Genomic DNA, 19,955 nt, shown 5'->3' on the forward strand with positions numbered 1-19,955 from the left:
ATGACCCAAATAAGCACTAGAAAGCATGGAAACAAGGCTAATTCGTGGGTTAAATATGCGCCAATTATGGTCACATCAAATATCCCCAAACCGAACCTTTGCTCGTCCCGAGTAAAGAGGTGACAAAGACTAGGACCAATACTAACCTATCCTAATAATATAGCCGATATGAGACAATTAGCGGGTCTCACTCCGCCCCTTCAATTCACAACAAGACAACCATGAGGTAGGATGCCTTCTTGCAAGGCAAGGTGGGTCTTGCCAAAATGGCGACACATCCAAACATTAAGCACACAAAAACACATAATGGATGCATCTACAAAAAGAATAGCCACTCCCTCATCAAGTGGCGGAAATTATCTACAAGGGAAGCAATTCAAGGGTACACAATCCTTCATAGATGCAATTTGTTCAAACTACTAAGCCTAGAAGGATACCAATAAATCACCTCCAAAATGTGTCAAGCTAGGGTACCTTTGTCCTCAATCGTTAAATGCTTTTGTCAAGAGTAGACTCCCTATGGTGTTAGAAACACTGGAGGATCGCGGAATTCCCCCTCTTGCCTAGACAAGAAGAAGGGTCGTCCCCTCTCTACCATGCACAAAAATGAATATGATGGATAAAGGGATCAATAGATAATTGAGTTTCACTTTTGGGAGTTTGCTTTTGTTTTTGTTTTTCTCCCCCAATTTCTTGTGGCATTTGATATTTGAGAACACTTTCTTTGCCATTTCTTTTTGATTTTTGGCATTTCAATACTTGACAATTTTTTTGCATTTCTTTTTGAACATTTTCAAAGTCACCCCAATTTGTAACGAGGGTGCCTTGTATTTGAAGCATAGGAGTTCTATTTTTGCTCCTCTTTTCATTTGATGCATTTTTGCAAACTTTCTTTCACTTTTCATTTCATTGAACTCAAATTGATTTCTTTTTGTGCCCATTCCCTTTTGTTGACAAAAATATGGTAGAACATGGATGATGGATGTATGGGTGCATGGTTTCAAGGGTCACCTTGGAATAAACGGTAGCCAAGGAGTTATCACACCACAAGGTACTCTTGACTCGGCCTTAAACCATGGGTCAAAGGATACTAGCATAACACATCCTAGGGTGTTTTACAAGCATTCTAACAAGCAAAGTCTTAAGAAGAAAAAGCATCTACTAGGGCCTATATACATTTGTCAAGCTTCCCAAATAGACGGTTTCGCAAAATTTTCTAACATGCAAACTACATGCCATGATGCAACTAACATATAAACATCCTAATGCATATGATTCAACCAACTAATATGCCATATAATCTAAATGCAAGTCCTAGATTCACATTGTTATACCGCATCAATCAAAATAAAGCCACATGGTCATTAACATAAAGAGGAAAAGGGAGATTGGAAAGATCATACCATGCGGTCTTCAATATCCTCATGTCTCGGATGTGGCGTAGTCAATCAATTTGAACAAGGATAAAACAAACACAATATATACAAGACAATATATACAAAGGAAATGAACTTGTTTTTGGGTTTTCAATTTTTTTCAATTTTATGATTTTTTCAATTTTTCAATTTTTATGGGTTTTTGAATAAGAGTTAAATGTTAGAATTCCCATCCCCACACTAATATGGGCATTGTCCTCAATGGCCAAAATGATGGAAATTATGCAAAGATGATGCATGATTTCTATACTAAATGCAATCTACACTAAGCTACACTACATGATGCATGGTTTTTGTTATGACGGAGAGGATAATTTAGATTACCTCCCGTTGCGTATGCATTAACTTCCCCAAATCGAGTGAGACACTATTGCTAATGTCCAAGGATGGGTATAGTTCATGCACACACTATGCTATGCATGAAACTAGTTTGTCATTTTGGATTTTACAAATGGGAACAATAGAATAAGAACACCTCAATGGTACCGAGGTGTGAGTCCTTTGATGTTGCTAGGACTACTCCAACAATGATCAAAATTAAATAAAATACAAAGAGATATAGACAAACCATGGGAGTGTAGGAGTCTCCAAGGCTTGCTAGTCTTCCATCATGCTATCATCATCACCACTTCCCTCATGAGAAGTGGACACATTGCCACTTTCCTTGTCATTTGCTTCTTCACTTTCTTCCTCATCTTGTTCATCATCATCTTCACCATTTCTTTCTCCATCTTCACTTGCTTCTTCCTCAATATTATCATCAACTTCTTCATCATTTCCAACAACCTCATTGTCTCCCACCACGTCCCTAGATGCACCCGGAAATAAGACTTCTCTATCCGCCCAACTAGGCAAAGGACAAGATGGATCAAGGAGTCCTTGCCTAGCTAGATGTAGGAGGGGTGGATATTGAGCCAAATACGCATTTTTCCGATCTTCATGGGCTTTCTTGTGCATTGCTTGCATGAGAAGAGTCACATAGTCTTTCCCAATTTCAATTCATTCCGGCTTGAACTCTTTATACTTAAAGGGGTAAGGTGGTATGACAATGGAAGAGGAGGGGGTTTCAAGATCACCCTTTTGTTGTTGAATGATATACTCGGCTTCTTCGGAAAGGGGAAGTAGATAATTGGTCCGGTGGACACTTAGGCGACAAATCTTCGAGGGCAAGGTGAACGACCTAGCTTCACTAGTTAGCCATCCATACTTAGTGTCAAGGGGGTTTTGAGCAACCCACTTGAACTTGTGAATCATAATATGCATATCAATAAGATGGCCACCTTCCTTTGCTTTGTACTTCTTATCCTTATTGAAATTAGGATCAAAGTGCTTAGCTAGGACCGTGACTAGGCCGCCATTGACATTAACGGTCGTGCCCTTCTTCCCATTATCAACATTAAGCCATCTATCTACCAAGAGCCTCAAAGAATTGTAAGGCTTGGTGTGAATTCTTCCGATATTCAAAGCCGATTCAAGGAGAATAAAATCGAGTCTTGTGAAATGATTGGTGTCTTTCCTAGCAATTATGGTATTTCCCACAACCTTGTGCCATACTCTTATGCCCGGATGATGGACCAAAAGAGCACGACATGCATGAAAATCCTCAAATTTCTTCCCGGAGATTGCCTCCCAAAGAGGCTCGGGGTCATACTTTCCATAATGCTTAAGATAACTCGATTCATCACTAAGACCCAAAATTTCACCTAATTCCGTAAAGGTAATGCGTCTACTAACATTAGCTAGACGAAACTCGAGATTTTCTCTATTCTCAACTTTGGTGACTTTCAAAGAACTTAAAAATTCCAAGACAAGGGAGGGGTATGTCAATTCCTTTGTTTCAAACAATTTCTTCAACCCCATGGCTTTGAAAAAGGCTTTTGTTTGTTCAAGAACACCCAATTTTTCCAAGGTATCTTCACATATGAATTTGGTGGATTGGATAGATTTCATAGCAAACTTGACAAAGGTGTTTCTATGGGTATCGGAAATAAAAGTTACCTCCGGATAATGCAAAAGTTGATTAATTACCGGAGTAGAAGATGTTGATGGTCCCATAGAAGGTTTTTGTTGTTGTTGCACTTCCAAGTTTGGTGTTGCCACCACCATAGCCAAAGCTTTCTTTGTTTGAAGAGCCTTTTGCCTTTGTGAGAGTGCCTTAGCCTTTGGTGCCTTTGTTGCTTTTGTTGCACCCTTAGTCCTTGCCATTGATGAGCTTAACCAGGAAAAGAGTGAAAAATCTTCAATTTGTAGTATGCCCAAATCGATTTGAAGGTGAAGGCTTTGCCTTTATGAAAACAAAAATCGACTCAAAGGTTGAAGATTTTGTTCTTGGTTTTGATTTTTGTTGAAGAAGGAGTAATTAATTTGTTGTTGGAAGGATGGTTTGATTTGATTTTGGTGAATGTTGTTGAGGGTTTTTGTTTTTATGATGGAGAGGATGAGGGTTTTGATGTTGTGGGTAGTGTTTATGAATGAATGAATGAAGGTGGGAGGGGTTTTAAAGAGGCCGAAAATTTCAAAACTGCAGGGGCAATCCGTGCGGATTAGGCTCAATCCGTGCGGATTCTGCTTCTTCTACCTTTGCAAAAACTTGCCTAAAGACGGGCGGATTTGGTACAATCCGCTCGGATTTGCTGAACACGGGACGGGCGGATTTGCTTAAGGACGGACGGATTTCTGTCCAGAGAAATTTGCTTGTTTTCCTCAGCTGCAAAGACGGGCGTCTTTCTCACAAGACGGACGGATTCTTCAGGACGGGCGGATTTTCAGAAATCCACTCGGATTCTTTAACAGTCAAGAAAATTTCAAAATTCAGCTCAGTTCAAGACGGGCGTCTTTTCTGCAGGACGCTCGGATTGCGTAAGACGGGCGGATTCTTGGGAATCCGCTCGGATTCTTCCTCTGTGTACACGGATTCAGTTCCACCCGTGCACAGCGCATTCCCTTTATCATTCTTCCATTCTTTCTTTCAAGTCTTGTGTTCTTCATTGTGGGGGCACTACTAAGGCATGGATAGCCTAGGCAATTGCCATCCCCACACTAAGGTAAAGCACTACACATCAATTGAAATTGTTAGTCCCTCCCTCGCTTTTCTCTTACATGACAATTATTTTGATCAAAGTAAATAAAAATCCAAAAATGACAAAAAATGCAATACAAGAATTGAAATGTAAGTTAGGGAGTTAGAAATATTTACAAGTGGTGGTTTAGGGAGGACTCCACCAAACTCTCATTCTTGATGAGATGTCAAGGAGGCATGTTCAAGGTGTTGTTGATGTTGCTCAACACCTTGAAGAAGTAATCAAAAGCTTGTTCATTATTATGGTAGAGGTCCTCAATAGACCGTGGCCCTTGTTGTTGATCATGATCGATGGCATGCCCAATGTAGGGATTAAAAATCCCTTCAAATTCGTCGTTCCAAAGACCACAAACTTCATTGAGTTGATCATTGAAAATCTCTTGCTTAGATGGAGACAACTCTCCCAATTTCTTCTCTTGGCCAATGAGGCCATCCTCTTCTTCCTTGGTTGATTTTGATGAGCCTTGCAAGCTCTCCTTGTCACAATTCACTTGCTCTTTGAATGGAGCATCTTCAATTTTCTTCTTCCATTGGAGTTCCGATTTCTTCCTTTCATCTTTTCGGCTATAATGATCAATCATGAAACATGGCTCATGCAAACGAGGAGCTCTCATAGTCTTGTCAAGATTAAAATTTATGCTTTCATCTCCCACTTCTAGAGTGAGCTCTCCATGTTTCACATCAATCACCGCACCGACGGTGTGTAGGAAAGGTCTTCCTAGGATGATTGGAATGTTGGAATCTTCCTCCATATCAACAATGACAAAGTCCACCGGGATGAAAAACTTCCCAATTCGCACGGGGACATCTTCCCATATCCCTAACGGTGTCTTCGTTGATCTATCGGCCATTTGAAGTGTGATGTTGGTGCATTTAAGCTCTCCCATCCCCAACCTTTTACTCACCGAGTACGGCATGACACTCACACTAGCCCCTAGATCACATAAGGCTTTGTTGATCGTCGTGTCGCCAATGGTACACGGTATTGAGAAGCTTCCCGGATCCTTTAACTTTGGAGGTGAACTCCCTTGAAGTATTGCACTACTCACCTTAGTAAAGGCGATAGTCTCGAGTTTCCGGATTGACTTCTTCTTTGTGAGGATATCTTTCATGTACTTCGCATAGGCCGGAAGGTGATTGATTAATTCCGTGAAAGGAATTGAGACTTCTAAATTCTTCACAATTTCCATGAACTTTCCAAGTTGATCGTCAAATTTGGGCTTGGCTTGACGACTTGGAAAAGGAAGTCTAATCACAATGGGCTCCTTCTCTTTGGCCTTGTCTTCATTTTTCTTTGAACTTTCTTCTTTTGATGATTCTCCATCTTTGGAGTTTTGCACAATTTCTTCCTTTTCACTAGCTTCCACAACTTCATCCTCAACTTGCTTCTTCGGTGCTTCATACCTTGTACCACTTCTCAAGTGAATGGCACTAACCGTTTCATGTCTAGGGGGATTACTTTGAGGTGGTAATTGCCCCTTTTGTCTTTGTGAGCTTGAAGATGCTAGTTGAGTCAATTGTGTTTCCAACATCTTGGTGTGAGCTAGAATGTTGTTGATGGTGGTTTCTTTTACTTGGCTATCTTTTTGCATTTGGGTGAAAAATTCTTGTTGATTCTTTTGCATTTGGAGGACCGCTTTTTGGACATCAAAACCTTGGTCATTTTGGTGATTGTATGGATTTTGATTTTGGTAACCTTGGTTTTGATTGTAAAAGGGTCTTTGATTTTGATTTCTCATGGGTGGTGGAGTGTATGTTGGTTGAGGGTTTTGAACATTTTGGCTTTTGTATGAGAGATTTGGATGGAACTTGGTGTTTTCATTGTAAAAATTTGAATAAGGGGTACCACTTTTATATGCTTGGAAAGCATTCACTTGTTCGGTTGTTCCCCTACACTCACTTGGGTCATGACCCAAAGTTCCACAATTCTCACATATCCCACTTGGGATTGATGAGGATGCCGTCATGGCATTGACATGATGCTTCGATGATTTTGAGTTTTCCTCAAGTCTAGCCATAGCTTGTTCAAACTTCAAGTTGATTGTATCAATGTGGGAGCTTAGTTGGGCACCTAATTGAGTAACGGTGTCCACTTCATACTTTCCTCCTCTAGTAGCCTTGCGAGGCCTTCTATATTGTGAATTGTGGATTAACATCTCTTCAATTTTGCTCCAAGTTTGGTTGTCATCAACCTCGGTGAACATCCCATTCGATCCCATATTGAGAATGTTCCTAGAATCTTCATATAAACCATTCCAAAATTGTTGTACCAAAAACCATTCGCTAAGTCCATGGTGAGGACTTGAGCGACAAATTCCCTTGAACCGCTCCCAAGCTTCATACAAAGACTCTTCATCCCTTTGCTTAAAACCCGTAATTTGAGCTCTTAGCATGTTGGTCTTTTCCGGTGGGTAGAATTTTTTGTAGAAAGCTAGAGCCAACATCTTCCAAGAATCTATTCCAAGGGTGGCCTTATCAAGGCCCTTCAACCATTGCTTTGCGGTGCCGATTAAGGAAAAAGGAAATAAGACCCATCTAATTTGGTCTTGAGTCACGCCCGTTTGAGAGATAGCATCACAATAGTCGTAAAAGGTTTCCATATGAGAATGAGGGTCCTCACTAGGCATCCCCCCAAATTGGCTCCTCTCAACTAGTTGGATGAAGGCGGACTTGGCAATAAAATTTCCGGTGAGATGTTGCGGTGTAGGAGTACCATTTGGTAGATTCTCCTCGGTGGGTACGGAGTGTGACGAGAATTTTGGCATTGTAGGTGGATTTTGTGGGGTATTGTGTAATGGGTTTTCTTCTCCTTCTATTGCGAAAGGATTGACAAACTCACTAGTGGGTTGAACAAATTCACTAACACCTCTCAAATTCCTCCTAACAAGTCTCCTATTGTTCGTCAAGGTTCTTTCGATTTCACGGTCAGAAGGTAACAAATCACTTTGTAACCTTCTAGACATGCAAAATATCAAACAACTCAAAAACAATTAGAACAAACCTTGAGGGGTTTTACTTCCTCAAGGTGAAGAAAGACACAACTAATAACAATAAAAATAAATCTAAGTCAAACAAACACCGTCCCCGGCAACGGCGCCATTTTTGATGCGATCCCGCTAAGTGTTCACAAATTAAGATGTGGTCGTTGGTCACGGTCGAATCAAAACACAATTTATAGCTTAACAAGCAACTCTACAACTAGTAAAGAGACAAGTAAAGGTCGGATCCCAAGGGACGGGAGTTGAAATGAGATTTCTATTGTAACTAGCGGTGTCTAAGGGGTGTCACAAATTGGGTTGATGTAGAAGGTTACTAAACTAGAATAACAATGAAAATAAACAAGCAAGATGAATTAAAGGGGTGTAAACAATTGATTAAAGGCACTAGGGTGTCATGGGGTCATAGGGGAATCATGGGATATGATCATACAAACATGTTCTCAAATTATAAGCAAGCAATTATTGTTGTGATGGATTGAGTTGGGTTATATCTTACAATCCTAGGAAAGTTTGGGTCCTGGAGCCGAATCGATTAGATTGTACAACACCTACAAGTCGACTTAATCTTCCCTACTCAACAACATGCATGGTCTAATGAGACTCGAGTTGGGTTATGTCTTACAAGTCTCATTGAAAAGATAGGAGATGATAGTAAATGCAAGGATTCATAGGCTTAGCATTTCATCAAATATAACATGTGCATGAGTTTAGATCAAAACAAGCAAGCAAATAAAACATGAAAGCATATTAATTTAAGCATGAATCATTCCCCATGTTGGTTTCCCCCTAATCACCCATTAACCCTAGCTAAGAGACTACTCACTCATTATCATGTTGATCATGCTAGCAAGGTTGTCAATCATACTAACAATATGAAACATGATGAATAAATGAAAGTAATTAACAATAATTAAAAAGGGATTAAGAGATTATACCTACTAATGATTCCAATAATAAAGCAAGAATAATAGAAGTACTTGAATGCTAGATTGAGAGGTTGTCAATCTCCCAATAATAACCCAAATAATCTTCAATTACCCAAAATAAAGGATGAACAAAAGAGAGATTAAAGAACTAAAACTTGGATTAAAACTTGATTAATACTTGATTACAATATTGAAGAGAGATTTGATTGATATTAACTACACTAATTATTGATAAGAAGAACATGCTCCTCTAATTAGCCTAATGGGGTATTTATAGTGAAAATTAGGGAGGATGCATTAGGGTTAACTAAGGGCTAAACTAGTAATTACACGTTTTAAGTTGAGCAAGGAGGACTCGGGATTTTCTGAGAGAAGGGCTTCTCTTTTCGTAGCTTGAAGAAGACAATCCGTGCTGTGAAGAAATCCGGGCAGAATAAGGTCGGGACGGCCGGATTTGGGCGGTGGAATCCGAGCGGATTCTGGGGAATCCGGACGGATTGTTGAGGGGGAATCCGAGCGGATTCAGGCACGGGACGCTCGGATTGTGCAGGGGCTGGACGGGCGGATTGTTGACAATCCGCTCGGATTGTCAGTCAGCATAGTAACTTCTTCTTTTCTTCCCTTTTCTTCATAAATTCCTTGGGGATTTCCTTGGGGACTCAAGGATCTTTCCTTAACATTGCTCTTCTACTATGATATGTACAAAGGCCTTCTAATCTTGTCTCTCCTTGATGCTTGGTCATTGAATTTGATCAATTTAGTCTCGTTTTGCCATGAAAATGCAAGATTCTTACTCCTTTCCTACCAAGGGATCAAAATCTCAAAGAATATGCGAAACAAAGAACCAAAGATAAGAAATGACCCAGATAAGCACTAGAAAGCATGGAAACAAGGCTAATTCGTGGGCTAAATATGTGCCAATTATGGTCACATCAAATAGACTCCCTATGGTGTTAGAAACACTGGAGGATCGCGGAATTCCCCTTCTTGCCTAGACAAGAAGAAGGGTCGTCCCCTCTCTACCATGCACTAAAATGGATACGATGGATAAAGGGATCAATAGTATTTGAGTTTCATGTGGGAGTTTGCTTTTGTTGTTGTTTTTCCCCCCAATTTCTTGTGGCATTAACATTTGAGAACACTTTCGTTTTGCCATTTCTTTTGATGTTTGGCTTTTCAATACTTGACAACTTTCAATTTTGCATTTTCTTTTGAACATTTTCAAAGTCACCCCAATTAGTAACGAGGGTGCCTTGTATTTGAAGCATTAGGAGTCTATTTTTGCTCTTCTTTTCTTTTGATGCATTTGCAAACTTTTTCTTTTCTTTCCTTTTTTTTTTGAACTCAAATTTTGAACAATTTTTGTGCCCATTCCCTTTGATGACAAAATGAATGGTAGAACATGGATGAATGATGGTTGCATGGTTTCAAGGGTCACCTTGTAATAAACGGTAGCCAAGGAGTTATCACATCATAAGGTACTCTTGACTAGGCCTTAAACCATGGGTCAAAGGATACTAATATGACACATCCTAGGGTGTTTTACAAGTATTCTAACAAACAAAGTCTTAAGAAGAAAAAGCATCTACTAGGGCCTATATACACTTGTCAAGCTTCCCAAGTAGACAGTTTCGCAAAATTTTTCTAACATGCAAACTATATGCCATGATGCAACTATCATTTATACATCCTAATGCATATGATTCTACCAACTAGTATGCCAAATAATCTAAATGCAAGTCCTTAATTCACATTGTTTATACCGCATCAATCAAAATAAAGCCACATAGTCATTAGCATAAAGAGGAAGAAGGAGATTGGAAAGATCATACCATGCGGTCTTCAATATCCTCATGTCTCGGATGTGGCGTAGTCAATCAATGTGAACAAGGATGAACAAACAAAATATATACAAAAATATATATACAAAATTATACTACAAAGGAAATGAACTTGTTTTTGGATTTTCAATTTTTAAATTTTTTTGGATTTTTCGAAATTTTTGATTTTTTTGAATTTTGAATAAAAGTCAAGTTAGAATTTCCCATCCCCACACTAGTATGGGCATTGTCCTCAATGGCCAATACGATAGGAAATTATGCAATGAATATGCATGATTTCTAAACTAAATGCAAACTATACTAAGCTACACTACATGATGTATGTGTTTTTGTTATGGTGGAGAGCATAATTTAAATTAGCTCCCAATGCATATGTATGGACTTCTCCAAACCAAAAAAGACATTATTTCTAATGTCATGAATTTCGGGGGAGTTTATGCACATGGAATGCAATGCATGAAACTAAAGATTGTCATTTTGGATTTTACAAGTCAGGAACAAAGATAAAGAACACCTTAATAAAGCCAAGGTGTTAGTCCTCCAATGTTGCTAGGACTCCACAAAATGATCAAAACAAATATGGTACAACAAATTATGAAAACATCAAATTCTTTTCATGAAAGTTAAAGAGAGAAGGGATAAAGGAAACTTCACTTAAGCCTTGATGGGTGCCTCTTGCCCACTCCATCAAGCTATGAATAGATCTCTAGAGATCGCCATCATACCCCTCCAAGTCACTATCCCAAGCCTCTATGGATGCATCACTTGCATTGAAGTCCATGAACTCATCTCCCTCACTATTGAGCTCCACCGTATCTCCACCACAATATTTATCACTCCCTTCGCCTTCTTACCCATTTGCTCCTTGATTGGCCCTTGTCGAGTTTGGGAAGAGAATGTCCATTTGGGCGCAAGAGGGAAACATTCCCTCCTTGCTAACCTTCCCTTGTTGAACAAAATGGTGGAATTGTGAGTATAGAGCATAGTAGCTATCCATGGCGGCTTCATATTGACGGAGATGCATGTCTTGGAGAATTCCCGTCATAAAATCGTCTCGGGGAAGGATGAAGGGGTTAGGGTGATTGTATGGTTGGTATTGAAAAGGGTAGAGAGGTATCTTGATCTTTTTATTTTGTTGTTGTGGCTCGTTTTGTTGTTGTTGGGTTTGTGGTGGTGCTTGATTTGCTTGGTTTGGGTTTGTGGGGATGAGGTATGACGGGATTGGGGATAGAGGGCCCCTCCTTGGTAAAATTCTCGGTAAACCGTTCATTGGCAAGTAGATAGGATTGCTTCCTTTTGTTATCCATTTGATTTTCTTTTCAAAACCCTCGTGGGTTATCCAATGATGTTGCACAAGGATTAGCTCCTCATTTATCCTTGTATTTCCCGGAAGGGGAGTGTACTCATTGTTCTCGTTAAACCTTGGATTGAAGTGTTTTGCGAGTCTTGTAATGAGTCCTCCATTGACAATATGCTTCATCCCATAGTCGTCCCCATTTTGAAACTTAGCCCATTTCTCAAGGAACACAAGTGGTGCATTAAAATAATATCCACTTCTTCCTTGGATCTCCATATATGATTCCATGAATACGAGATCAAGCTCATTCACAATTGCCGGGTCTCGGCGTGCAAGAATAGTTCCGGATAAGAACCGGTAAGTGAGCCTTAGAATAGGGTTTTGTATGTGAAATGCCAAATATTCCTTGATATAAAAAAAGTTTCGACCGGTCATGGCTCTCCACAATGGTGCCACACTATACTTATTTGGTCTTGATGTTCAGGTAGGCGAAACATCCAAACCGAGCACATTTGCAAACTCAACAAGAGTCATCATCCTTGTTACATTCTCCAATCTAAACTCTATGCAAATCGTTTTGTTCAAAGTTCCGATCTTTAAGAAACTTAAGAACTCAAGAACAAGAGGTTGGTAGGTTTGCTCATGTAAGTGAAACAAGGTAGAAAGACCAAACAACTCAAAAAGAGCTTCCGTTTGATAGTATATTCCAAGCTTTCTTAATGTTTCATGGCATAGAAATTTGGTAGGAAGAATATTCTTACCAAGTAGTCGGTGAAAGACAAGCCTTTGAACATCGTTCACAAACTCAATGTTGGAAAAATCGTCAAGCTTGGTGAGATCCACAATCTCTTCATGTTCCCTCCTTAGAGTGTTGATGTGAGAAGTAGATGAGCTTCCTCTCACTTTTGGTCTTCTTATTTCCCTAAATGAAGATCCTCTTGGCCCCATTCTTTGATTGTAGATTTGCAATTTGATTTGTTGAAAGATGGAGATGCTCTTTGTGAAGTAGATCTTACTTTTTAATCTTTTTGAAACCCTAGAATTTGGGGGTTTTTGTTTTTGTGGAGTGAATGAGTTCTTGAGATATGTTTTGGAGTCAAAAGAGAAGGGGTTTTTATATTGTAAGTGGAAAGAAGAATGAGGTGTCACAAATTGTGTGGTGGGGATGGGAAATTTGATTGCGAAAATCGAGAATAAAAGACGCAGGGGGACGAGCGGATTCGTCATCGGGACGCTCGGATTTCTGGGTGTTGGGACGAGCGGATTCTACGTGGGACGCTCGGATTTTCTTATAGAGAGAAATTCCAGATTTTGAAGTAGCCAGGATGAGCGTCTTCAGGTCGGGACGAGCGTCTTGCAATAGTAGGACGAGCTGATTCTCTGGGAGACGCTCGGATTTTCTTACAGCGAGAAATCCCAGAAATTATTGTCAACAAGAAGAGCGTATTCCCAACGCAACGGGCGTCCTGAACAAGACGAGCGGATCAGCACTTGAGACGCTCAGATTTCAGGTCAGAACAAAACAACTGCTTGTCAGCTCTCGTAGGACGAGCAGATTCTCCGTGGGACGCTCGGATTTCCTGCTTGGACGAGCGTCTTCCTCTCGGGACGCTCGGATTCCTCCTGCCCTTCTTTCACCCGGATAGAAATGTTTCCCCACACTTAAAAATTAGTTCCTTCATTCTTCAAAATGATTAGTGACCTTCCCTCACTTACTCTTATGGAAAGAATCATGTTTATGATAGAAATGCAATAAAATTAAAAGTACAAGTAAGAAGGGTTAGTATATTTACAAGTGGTGGTTTAGAGAAGACTCCATCAAACTCTCTTTTTGATGATCTTTTCAAGGATGTGGAGGCCCGAGGTAGGTGACCTCGACCTCTCCAATGAATGCTCCCTCATAATATGGCTTCAATCTTTGGCCATTGACCTTGAATTTGCTTCCATCTTCTGATTTGATTTCAAAGTCTCCATACTTTCCTACCTCGGTGATCACATAAGGACCCATCCACCTAGAGTTCAACTTCCCGGAAAAAAGTCGATATCAGGAATTGAATAGAAGGACTTTATCTCCTTTGTGCAAGACCTTTTGCTTGATTCTCTTGTCATGAAGCAACTTTGTCCTTTCCTTGTAGATCTTGGCATTCTCGTAAGATTATAGTCGGAATTCTTCCAAATCTTGGATTTGTATCATCCTCCTTTGACTACTTAATTTGAGATCATGGTTGAGAGCTTTGATTGCCCAAAAAGCTTTGTATTCTAACTCAATTGGCAAGTGGCATGCTTTCCCATAGACAAGTTTGTAAAGGGAGGCTCCTATGGAGTCTTATAGGCCGTCCTATAAGCCCAAAGAGCATCATCAAGCTTCATGCTCCAATCTTTATGAGTCTTGTTTACAACTTTCTCAAGAATTTGCTTGATCTCTCTATTTGAAACTTCAACTTGACCGCTTGTTTGAGGATGGTATCCTAAGCCGGTTTTATGTTGAACACTATATTTGGTCAAAAGGGATGTGAGCTTTTTTTTCGTGAAAATGCGTTCCTCCATCACTTATGATTGCTCTAGGGACTCCGAATCTTGGGAAGATTATTTTCTTAAAGAGCTTAGTAACCATTTTTGCTTCATCGGTTGGGGTGGCAATTGCCTCCACCCATTTTAAAACGTAGTCTACGGCCACAAGGATATATTTGTTTCCTTTGGATGTCACGAACGGCCGTTGGTAGTCGATCCCCCAAACGTCGAAGATCTCCACCTCTAATATGCCCCTTTGTGGCATTTCATTCCTCCAAGAGATATTTCCCGTCCTTTGACAAGCATCACAATGAAGGATGAATTCCCTTCCATCTTGGAACATCGTAGGCCAATAGAAGCCCGATTGAAGAATTTTTGCAATGGTTCTCCTTGCTCCCTGGTGTCCACCGTAAGGTGATGAGTGACATCCTTCCAAAACTCCTTGAATCTCCCATTGAGGGATGCACCTTCGGTAGAGCCCATCACTACACTCCTTGTAAAGATTTGGGTCATCCCAAAAATACCTCTTTACTTCGAATAAGAACCTCTTTCTTTGGTTGTAGTTTAAGTTTGAAGGGAGTACTCTTCCAACAATATAGTTGGCAGAATCGGCAAACCATGGGGAGATATGTCTCTCAAGTTGTGTTTGAATAGCCATCAAGATATCATCGGGGAAATAGTCATTGATCGGTGTTTCTCCTTCTTCATCGTGAAACCGGATCCTTGAAAAGTGATCCGCCACTACATTATCGGCTCCTTTTTTATCTCTTATTTCCAAGTCGAATTCTTGAAGAAGCAAAATCCATCTCAGCAATCTTGGTTTTGCCTCTTTATTTATCAAGAGATGTCGAAGGGCACGGTGATCCGAAAAGACAATCACTTTGGATCCAAGTAAGTAGGAACGGATTTTTTCCAAAGCATAGACAATGGCAAGAAGCTCTTTCTCGGTGGTATCATAGTTCACTTTGGAAGAATCAAGAGTCTTTCTTATATAGTAGATAGCATGTAGAGCTCTCCCTACCCGTTGGCCAAGAACCGTTCCAACGACATAGTTACTAGCATCACACATAATCTCGAACGGTAGTTCCCAATTTGGTGGTTGAATGATCGGTGCCGAGATTAGTGCTTCGTTAATTCTATTAAAGGCTTCAACACACTCATTAGTGAAATGGAATTGGGCATCTTTAAGTAAGAGTTGAGTGAGGGGTTTCGAGATTTTTGAGAAATCTTTTATGAAACGGCGATAGAAACCCACGTGACCGAGAAAACTTCTCGCCCCTCTAACATTCACGGGAGGTGGGAGTTTCTCTATCACCTCAACGTTAGCTTTATCGACCTCGATGCCATTTTCCGAGATTAAATGACCCAAAAAAATTCCTTCATTGACCATAAAGTGACACTTTTCCCAATTTAAAACGAGACTAACATCTTCACATTTTTGCAATACAAGAGAAAGATTATACAAGCATGAGTCAAAGTCTTTTCCATAAACGCTAAAATCATCCATAAAAACTTCCATTATGGTATCTAGGTAGTCAGAGAAGACACTCATCATGCATCTTTGAAAAGTAGCGGGGGCATTACACAAGCCAAAAGGCATCCTCCTATATGCAAAAGTACCATAAGGGCATGTGAAGGTGATCTTGTGTTGGTCATCCGGGTGTATAGGGATTTGAAAGAATCCGAATACCCGTCAAGGTAGCAAAAGAACTTGTTGGAGGCTAGCCTCTCAAGTATTTGGTCAATGAATGGTAGGGGGAAATGATCCTTCCTTGTTGCGGAATTCAATTTTCGACAGTCAATACACATACGCCAACCGGTGATCTTCCTTGTGGGTATTAGCTCATTCTTTTCATTTGTCACTACCGTGGTACCTCCTTTCTTAGGTACCACCTGAACTGGGCTAACCCACAAAGAGTATGATATGGGGTATATGATTCCCGCATCAAGTAATTTTGTAACCTCTCCTCTAACAACTTCTTGCATGTGGGGGTTTAATCTCCTTTGAGATTGGATGGTAGGTCTATGGTCCTTTTCTAAATGAATTCTATGCATACAAAAGTTAGGATATATCCCCTCAAGGTCATCAAGACTATAACCTATAGCCTTTTCATGTTGTTTCAACACATCAAGCAATTTTTCCAATTGGTTTCCATTAAGTTTTTCATTAACAATCACGGGTTTGGTCTTAGATTCATCAAGATAAGCATATTTCAAATTTGGGGGAAGGGGTTTTAAAGTTGGGACTTGTACCTCGCTTTCCTCCATTGAAGGTTCATTGAGAACTTGCTTCATTTCCAATAGACACTCCATTCTCATGGCATACTCAACTTGTTCTTCAAGCTCACTAATCTCATCATACTCAAATTCCATGACAAATTCTTCTTGCTCTTCGGTTTGTATGATGTCTTCTATGATTGCTTGCTCTTGTTCCATAGGTTGATATTCTTCCACAAGGATGTTATGTACTAATTCGGATTGCTCATGAGTAAGTTCTTTGTTCGCTAGAGCAGCCTCAAGAAGATCTAACTCGAACTCCCAATGCATATTTTTGGCCTCACTTGCTTCCAAGGCTTTTAATGCTTGCATGGGGTCTTTGAAGAAAGGTATACTCAAGTGGTCCTCAACAAAACAATCTATAATATCCATCTTGCAAAATATCGAACAACTCGAAAACAATTAGAACAAACCTTGAGGAGTTTTACTTCCCCAAGGCAAAGAAAGACACAACTAATAACAATAAAACAAAATCAAATCAAGTTAACACCATCCCCGGCAACGGCGCCATTTTTGGTCGATCGCCTTCTTAGCTTAGATTTCGGTTACTTGTCGTTAGGAGCACCTAGACCAAAACAATATTTATAACTTCACAAACAACTCTACTACTAGTAAAGAGGTAAGTAAAGGTCGGATCCCAAGGGACGGGTATTGATGTAGGATTTTCGATTGCAAGTAGTGGCGTCTAGGGGTGTCACAATTTGGGTTGAGATAAAAAGATCACTAAACTAAATAACAATAAAAGTAAACAAGCAAGATGACTAAAATGAGATGTAAAGAATTGATTAAAAGCACTAGGGTGTCATGGGTTCATAGGGGATTCATCGGAATTGATCATACAAACATATTCTCAAATTATAAGCAAGCAATTATTGTTGTGATAGGATCGAGTTGGTTTATATCTTATAATCCTAGGAAGGTTTGGGTCCCGGAGCCGAATCGATTAGATTGTACAAGACCTACAAGTTGACTTAATCCTCCCTACTCAACTATATGCATGGTCTAATGAGACTCGAGTTTGTTTATGTCTTACAAGTCTCATTGAAAAGGTAAGTGATGGGTAAAAAATGCAAGAATTTATAGGCTCGCATTTCATCAAACATAACATGTGCATAAGTTGAGATCACAACAACCAAGCAAATAAATTATAAAAACATATTAAATTAAGCATGAATCATCCCCCATGTTGGTTTCCCCTAATTCCCCATTAACCCTAGTTAAGGAAACTACTCACTCATTATAAAGTTTAACATGTTAACAAGGTTGTCAATCATATTAACAAAGCAAAACCTGATGAATAAATGAAGATGATTAACAATAATTAAAAAGGGATTAAGAGAATTATACCTAATGCTGATTCCAAAATAATAATGCAAAGAATAATAGAAGTACTTGATGATTGATGGAAGGTTGTCAATCTCCCAATAAACCCAAATAATCTTCAATTACCCAAAATAAAAGATGAACAATAGAGAAATTAAGGAAATGAGATTTGTATTAATGCTTGATTAGAAGTTGATTACAAGATTAAAGAGAGATTAGAATAATATAAACTATACTAAATATTGATAAGAAGAACATGATAATCTAATTAGACTAATGGGGTATTTATAGTGGGGATTAGGTGCACAAATTAGGGTTACTAAGGGCTTAAATGACGATTAAGTCGTTGAGGAATCGCTCCTCTCAAGAAAAGATGCGGGTCTCCTTTTAGCTAGTCTTTCAAAAATATGCGCATCTTGAATGAAGAAAGAAGGGGGCGTGTTTCTCTGGAGGACAATCCGAGCGTCCAAGGGTCAGGACGGGCGGATTGGGGAGCTTCTGGACGAGCGGCACAGCGGCTTGACGAGCGCGTCTGGGAGCTTACGGGACGGGCGTCCCGAGAGGTGAGACGAGCGGATCTTAGCTCAGCTTCCATTTCTTCTTTTCTTCTTTTCTTCTTTCAACAATCCTCCGGGATTTTGTCGGGGATGCAAGGATCTTCTTCATCATTGCCCATCTACTACATTATGTACAAAGGCCTTCTAGTCTTGTCTTCTCTTTGATGCTTGGTCATTAAATGCGATCAATTTAGCTCTATTTTTCCATAAAAATGCAAGGTTTGCACTCCTCTCCTACGAAGGAAACAAAACCTCAAAGAATATGCAAAATCAAGGACTAAAGATAGTAAATGACCCAATTATGCACTAAAAAGCATAGGAACGAGGCTACTTCGGGGACTAAATATGCTCAAATATTGATCACATCACTTGTCATTATCAAAATACAAGCATATTACTATATGGTCCAACATAGAATGTGCTTAATATTCCGAGTTAAGCATAGATTAAAATCTTAGCTAGTTGCTAAGTGTTGGAGGATTGAAATTGTATTATTGTTAGTGTTTGAATAATAATACAAAGTTGGGTTGTGGTTAATTCCATAACAAAAATATTGTGTCTTTGCATTTTATATATTTGTACCAAAAAGCATAACAGGATAGATATACTCCGACCACAGATTATGTTGTGAAATGTGAATTGTAGGGTAGTGCCCTTGTTACAAAAGCTAGCAAAAAACCAAACTGGGGAGTATTTTGTCGGCTCTAGTTGCAGTACTATTTATAGAAGTTCAATTTTCTACCGTATTGGCAATGCTGAAGCGGTTTTAGTCAGCTAGATCTAGATATTGCTTGATGTTATGGAGATTCGGTGCTCAATTTAGGGAGAGATGGCCTAACACACAACATGCTTAATTATATACATAATCACTGGAAGCATGCTGAAGCGGTCAGGATTAAATGTATGGGTGTGCTAACTGTAACACCCTCATCGACCAACGTGCCTTACCAAGCCCTACCTTAGTAAACGGAAGTGCTACCATCTCGGTTACCCGAGCAAAGGTATATCAAATAGAGCATCAAAGAACGTATATTTAAAGTAAAAGTAGTTTAATCAAGTTACATAACCAAAATGCTAAATCCAAAAGAAAATGTAACTATAATCCATTTGACTATATACTCAAACTCAGCGGAAGCTAAAAGATTATCGTCTCTCAAGCGTCCCATCCAAACCTTCATGCAAGCTAAATAACAAAACCTGGTAGACTTCTGCTCACCATTCCCTAATGGATCCATCGCAGGTTTTGAAACATAGAAGGGTCAGCCAACTGCACAATAAATCATGAACTACAATAACTACAACCAATTCAATTCAATCTTGCAAAAAAAAATCTCCAACCTCCAAATACAAATATCTGAACCGCAACCCAGACCTGTCAGGCTACCTATCGCAACAGGTACCCGCACCGCCAGTGGTAGACCGCAGCCTTGCCAGCTAAGCCCCGTTCATCGCAACAAGCCAACCCAGATCATTAATCTGCACATCCCCCTTATTACGGGAGCCACAAGGGGCGAACATGGGAGTGAAGACCATCTCTCGAAAATGGCTTCACAATGAATACCAACAATATCAACAATATCAAAATCCCACAATACTTGCACATAAAAAAAATCACACGATAACATATCACTTATAATCAATCGTACAAGAGACTGAGTAACGAAACCCTACCTTATTCGCAAATTCCGCAATCAACACAACAACGAGGC

General features: G+C 39.7%; 1 non-coding gene across 1 annotated transcript; it reads left to right on the forward strand.

The window, feature by feature from the left end:
- The first annotated feature begins 6,801 nt into the window (after positions 1-6,801).
- On the forward strand, positions 6,802-6,908 carry LOC141634925 (small nucleolar RNA R71). Its single transcript, XR_012539639.1, has one exon. It is a non-coding gene; the product is annotated as a small nucleolar RNA R71 (small nucleolar RNA).
- The last annotated feature ends 13,047 nt before the right edge of the window (positions 6,909-19,955 follow it).

Source organism: Silene latifolia, chromosome Y (assembly GCF_048544455.1).
Source record: "Silene latifolia isolate original U9 population chromosome Y, ASM4854445v1, whole genome shotgun sequence".
Lineage (NCBI taxonomy): Eukaryota > Viridiplantae > Streptophyta > Magnoliopsida > Caryophyllales > Caryophyllaceae > Silene > Silene latifolia.